Source organism: Mesoplodon mirus (assembly GCF_964341445.2).
Source record: "Mesoplodon mirus genome assembly, chromosome: 9".
NCBI lineage: Eukaryota > Metazoa > Chordata > Mammalia > Artiodactyla > Ziphiidae > Mesoplodon > Mesoplodon mirus.
Genome location: NC_138985.1, coordinates 110,815,685 through 110,822,218, shown reverse-complemented (window position 1 = coordinate 110,822,218; position 6,534 = coordinate 110,815,685). Strand labels below are relative to the sequence as shown.

The 6,534-nt window shown below is 39.8% G+C and overlaps 1 pseudogene across 1 annotated transcript; it reads left to right on the top strand.

Annotated features, from left to right (window-relative positions):
• Positions 1–5,300: 5,300 nt before the first annotated feature.
• On the top strand, positions 5,301–6,243 carry LOC309810257 (large ribosomal subunit protein uL30-like; annotated as a pseudogene). The gene has a single exon. The product of its transcript is annotated as a large ribosomal subunit protein uL30-like (transcript).
• Positions 6,244–6,534: the final 291 nt, after the last annotated feature.

Here is a 6,534-nt window from a genome sequence, read left to right as displayed (position 1 = left end):
TGGCCTTAAAGACTACTCCTGCAGAGTGACCTGAATTTAGTTGAATCGGAATGTGGCAAAACGTATGCTCCAGGGCATTGCTAAAGGCAGTAGAGCAATTTGCCTGCAATTATTGAAGACTAACAGCTGGGTGTGATACCAAAAGTGACAGACAACTTAAAAAAGATCAGAAAAAGAGAGGTGACTATGTATGCCTAAGGCTGTACCCCCTGATGAGCAACTTCAGAGGGTGCACATAGCCAAGGAAAATAGATTTTAGTAAAATAGCCCTGCCAAGTTATTGAGAAAAATAAGCAAAACACAACAGTCCTTTTGGGGTGAGGGAGGGGGGATTAACACTGGAGTTACTACAGTATATTATCCAAAATGTCAAATTTTTTTAAAATTACCAGTTATGCAAAGAAACAGGAAAGTGTGACCATACACATGGAAAAAAAAATATCAGGCAACAGAAATTGCCTATGAGAGGGGCCAAATATTGGATTTAGCAGGCAAAAATCAAATCAACTATTTGAAGAAAAGTATGATCACACTGTCTAATCAAATGGAGAATATCAATAAGGAAATAGAAATCATAAAAAAACCCAAACAGTTCTACCAAACATTTAAATAATTAATACCATTCCTCACACTCTTCCAAAAAATAGAAGGGGGGGAACACTTCCATACTCATCTTATGAGGCCAGCTTTACCCTCATATACAAAAACTACGCAAGGACACTGCAGGAAAAGGAAATTACAGGCAAATATTCATGATGAACATAGATGAGAAATCCTCAACAAAAATTAGAAAACTGAATTCAACAATGCATTAAAAGGATCATACACCATGATCCAGTGGGATTTATTCCAGGGGTGCAAGGATGGTTCAACATCCTCAAGTCAATCAATGTGATACACCACATCAATAAAATGGAGGATAGGGACTTCCTTGGCAGTCCAGCAGTTGAGACTTTGCCTTCCAATGCAGGGGGTGTGGGTTCGATCCCTGGTCAAGGAGCTAAGATCCCACATGTCTCGTGGCCAAAAAACAAAACAAAACAAAAGCAATATTGTAACAAATTGAATAAAGAGTTTAAAATGGTCCACATCAAAACAAATCTTTAAAAATAAATAAATAAATAAAATGAAGGATAAAATCATATGATCATCTCAACAGATGCAGAAAAAGCACTGGGCAAAATTCAATATCCAATTCATGATAAAAACTCTCAACAGGGATTTCCGTGGTGGCACAGTGGTTAAGAATCCACCTGCCAATCCTGGGGACACGGGTTCAAGCCCTGGTCCAGAAAGATCCCACATGCTGCAGAGCAACTAAACCTGTGTGCCACAACTACTGAGCCTGTGCTCTAGAGCTCGTGCACCACAACTACTGAAGCCCACTCACCAGAGCCTGTGCTCCACAACAAAAGAAGCCACTGCAATGAGAAGCCTGCACACCGCAACGAAGAGTAGCCCCTGCTCGCCACAGCTAGAGAAAGCCCATGTGCAGCAAAGAAGACCCAATGCAGCTGAAAATAAATAAATCAGTTAATTAAAAAAAAACTCAACAAAGTGGGTACAGAGGGACCATTACTCAGTGTAATAAAGACCATATATGACAAGCCCACAGCTAACATCAAATTCAATGGTGAAAAGCTTTCAGGAACAAGAAGATACCCACTCTTGGCACTTTTATTTGACATAGTACTAGAAGTCCTAGCCAGAGCAACTGGTCAAGAAAAGGAAATAAAAAGCAATCCGTATCAGAAAGGAAGAAGTAAAACTGTCACTATTTGCAAATGACATGATATTATATATAGAAAACCCTAAAGATTCCACCAAAAAAAACCTGTTAGAACTAATAAATTCAGTAAAGTTGCAGGATACAAAATCAAGATACAAAAATCTTCTATACACTGACAACAAACTATCAGAAAGAGAAAGTAAGAAAACAATCGCATTTAAAATTGCATCAGGGCTTCCCTGGTGGCACAGTGATTGAGAATCTGCCTGCCAATGCAGGGGACACGGGTTCGAGCCCTGGTCTGAGAAGATCCCACATGCCACAGAGCAACTAGGCCCATGAGCCACAACTACTGAGCCTGCGCGTCTGGAGCCTGTGCTCCGCAACAAGAGAGGCCGTGATAGTGAGAGGCCCGCGCACCGCAATGAAGAGTGGCCCCCGCTTGCCGCAACTAGAGAAAGCCCTCGCACAGAAACAAAGACCCAACATAGCCAAAAATAAATAAATAAAATTTTTAAAATAAAATAAATAAATAAAATAAAATTGCATTGAAAAGAATAAAATATCTAGGCATAAATTTAACCAAGGAGGTGAAAGACCTGTTACCAAAAACATACTACACAAAGCAATCTACAGATTCAATGCAATCCCAATTAAAATTCCAATGGCATTTTTCACAGAAATAGAACAATCCTTAAAATTGTATGGAACCACAAAAGACCCCAAATAGCCAAAGCAATCATGAGAAAGAAGAACAACACTGGAGGCATCACACTCTCTGATTTGAAACTATATTACAAATCTATAGTAATCAAAACAGTATGGTTAGCATAAAAACAGACACATAGAACAAGGGAAGAGAATAGAGAGCCCAGAAATAAGCCCACACGTATATGGTCAATCAACTTACAACAAAGAAGTCAAGAATGTACAGTGGGTAAGGGACAGTCTCTTCAATAAATGGTGTTGGAAAACTGACCAGCTACATGCAAAAGAATGAAACTGGACCAGTATCTTATACCATATACAAAAATTACCATACAAAAAAATTAACTCAAAATAGATTAAGGATCTGAATGTAAGACCTGAGACCATAGAATTCCTATAAGAAAGCATAAGCAGTCAGCTCCTTGACATCAGTATTGGTGATGATTTTTTTAATCTGACAACAAAAGCAAAGGCAATAAAAGCAAAAATAAACAAGTGGGACTACATCAAACTAAAAAGCTTCTGCACAGCAAAGGAAACCTTCAACAAAATGAAAAGGCAGGCTGCTGAATGGGAGAAAATATTTTCAAGTCATATATCTGATAAGGTGTTAATATCCAAAATGTATAAAGAATTCATACAACTCAATAGCACAGAACAGACAAAAGCTCCAAACAATCTGATTAAAAAAATGGACAGAAGATCTAAGCAGAGATTTTTCCAAAGATGGCCATACAGGTGGCCAACTGTTACATGAAAAGGTGCTCAACATCCAACATCACTAATCATCAGGGAAATGCAAATCAAAACTAAAGTAAGATATCACCTCACACCTGTTAGAATGGCTATCATCAAAAAGACAAGAAATAACAGGTACTGGGGGAATCCTTATACACTGTTGGTGGGCATGTAAATTGGTGCAGCCACTACGGAAAACAGTATGGAAGTTCCTCAAAAAACTGAAACTAGAACTACCATATGACCCAGCAATTCCACTTTTAGTATTTATCAAAAGAAACTGAAAACACCAACTCAAAAAGATACATGCACCCTCATGTTCATTGCAGCATTATTTATAATAGCCAAGATATGGAAACATCTAAGTTCCCACTGATGGATGAATGGATAAAAAACATGTGATGTAAATATTATTCAGTCATAAGAAAAGAATGAAATCTTGCTATTTGTGACAACACGGATGGAGTCTGAGGGCATTAAGCTAAATGAAGTAAGTCAAACAGAGAAAGACAAATGTTTTATGATCTCACTTATATGTGGAATCTAAACAAAACAAACACACACACACAAACAAGCTCAAAGAAACAGAGAACAGATGGGTGGTTGCCAGAAATGGCAGTTGGGGCCGGACAGAATAGGTAATGGGGGGTGAAAGGCACAGACCCAGCTACCAAATGAATAAGTCACGGGAGGCAGTGTGCTGGGTGGGGACTGTAGTTGATAATACTGCATTAGAGATTGGAAAATCGCTAAGAGAGTAAAGCTCAAATTCTCATCACAGAAAAAAAATTTTTAACTGTTTATGTTAACAGATATTAACTAGACTTACTGTGGTGATCATGTCACAGTATATACAAACATCAAACCGTTATGTTGTATACCTGAATCTAATGTCATATGTCACTTATACCTCAATAAAAAAAAAGTATAGCTATCCAAACATGATAGAAATTTACTTATCATTCATTTAAGTCCCAAATTGGGGTTTTTTAAGGAAAAAGAAGAAAAACTGAGAAGCTTCGAGGTACTGAAAAATAAACCAATCAAAAGGGAGACCAGAGGCACTTCCCCGGCAGTCCAGTGGTTAGGACTCTGCGCTTCCACTGCCAAGGGCCCAGGTTCTATCCCTGGTTGGGGAACTAAGATCCCACAAGCTGTGCGGTGCAGCCAAAAAAAAAAAGAAAAGGCCTTCCGACTGCAGTTTTTACAACGACCAGCCCTATCACGGCTCCTTGACTTCCTGAGGCCCAGCTGTTCCATGTTTCCTTGGTTCTGAGGCACACATAACCTTACCCAAAAAATCTTCCTAACCACATGAGGCCTACCCAAATATCTACAGAAATACAACATAATAGCTTATTCAGTCTCCGCCCAAGAAACCATTACCCTGTGTAAAAACATTGCCTGTCAACAGTTTACTTTGATGCAGAGCAAAGAACGGGACACTGGTTTGATTCTTCACAAATCTTAGCTTGGCCACCAAGCAATATTACCTTCCAACTCCACCATCCTGAGACATTTCTTACTTTCCCACCATGTCAAACCTTTGGAATTAATACTGCAAATCAACAAACGAATTTTTAGACTTAGACATATAGAACAATGAGATATAATTGAGAAGCCGGTACTTCACCTTTTTGGTCAAATGAATTCTGACAGGGTGCCAAGATAATTCAATGGAGAAAGAATAGTCTTTCAGCATATGGTGCTAGGACAACTGGACTGCCACCGGCATGGGAATGAAAGTAGACTCCTTCCTCACACCATATACAGAAATTAACTTTAAGGATCATAAACCTGATTGTCAGAGTTAAAGCCATAAGACTCAAAAGAAAACAAGCCTGCAAATACCTTCATGACGTTGGATTAGGCAATAATTTTTAGGTATGACACCAAAAGCACAGGTAACAAAAGAAAACAATCAATTGGACTTTCACCAAAAGGAAGACTTTTTAGGCTGTAACAGACACCATCAAGAAAGCGTAAGGACAACCCACCAAATGGGAGAAAGATTTGCCAATCATATATCTAAAGAACTTGTATCTAGGCTGTATAAAAAATTCTTATAACTCAATAATTTTTAAAAAATGAATAACCCAATTTAAAAGTGGGCAGCTCTTTCCCAGCTGGAAACATGGAGGGTGCAGAAGAGAAGAAAAAGAAGGTTCCTGCTGTGCCAGAAACCCTTGAGAAAAAGCAAAAGAATTTTGCAGAGCTTAAGATCAAGCGCCTGAGAAAGAAGTTTGCCCAAAAGATGCTTCGAAAGGCAAGGAGGAAGCTTATCTATGAAGAAGCTAATCACTATCACAAGGAATACAGGCAGATGTACAGAACAGAAATTCGAATGGCTAGGATGGCAAGAAAAGCCGGCAACTTCTATGTACCTGCAGAACCCAAGTTGGCATTTGTCATCAGGATCAGAGGTGTCAATCGTGTGAGCCCAAAGGTTCGAAAACTGTTGCAGCTTCTTAGCCTCCATCAGATCTTCAGTGGCACCTTTGTGAAGCTCAATGGCATCTTTGTGAATTCTCAGCATGTTAATGAACGTGCTGAGAATTGTGGAGCTGTACATTGCGGGGGGACACCCAAACCTGAAGTCAGTAAGTGAACTGATCTACAAGCGTGGTTATGGCAAACTCAACAGAAGCAAAGTGCCCTGACAGATGACGCCTTGGTTGCTCCATCTCTTGGCAAATATGGCACCATCTGCAGGAAGGATCTGATTCATGAGATCTATACCATTGGAAAACATTTCAAAGAAGCAGACAACTTGCTGTGGCCCTTTAAATGATCTTCTCCACAAAGCAGAATGAAGAAAAAGACCGCCCATTTGGTAGAAGGTGGAGATGCTGGCAACAGGGAAGACCAGATCAACAGGCTTATTAGAAAGATGAACTAAGGTATCTGCCATGATTATTTTTGTAATCTGGTCAGTTAATAAACAGTGACTGCTTTCAAATTGGAAAATAAAATAAAAATAAATTAAAATGGGCAAAGGATCTGAATAGACCTTTCTCCAAAAAATGGCTAATAATCTCATTTAAAAGTGCTCAGTGTCATTATCCATCAGGGAAATGCCAGTCAAAACCGCAGTGAGATGGCACTTCACATCCCGTCAAAAAGTAGATAATCACAGGGGCTTCCCTGGTGGCGCAGTGGTTGAGAGTCTGCCTGCCGATTCAGGGGACACGGTTTCGTGCCCCGGTCCGGAAAGATCCCACATGCCACAGAGCGGCTGGGCCCGTAAGCCATGGCCGCTGAGCCTGCGTGTCTGGAGCCTGTGCTCCGCAACAGGAGGGGCCACAGCAGTGAGAGGCCTGCGTACCGCAAAAAAAAAAAAAAAAAAAAGCCAATCATAA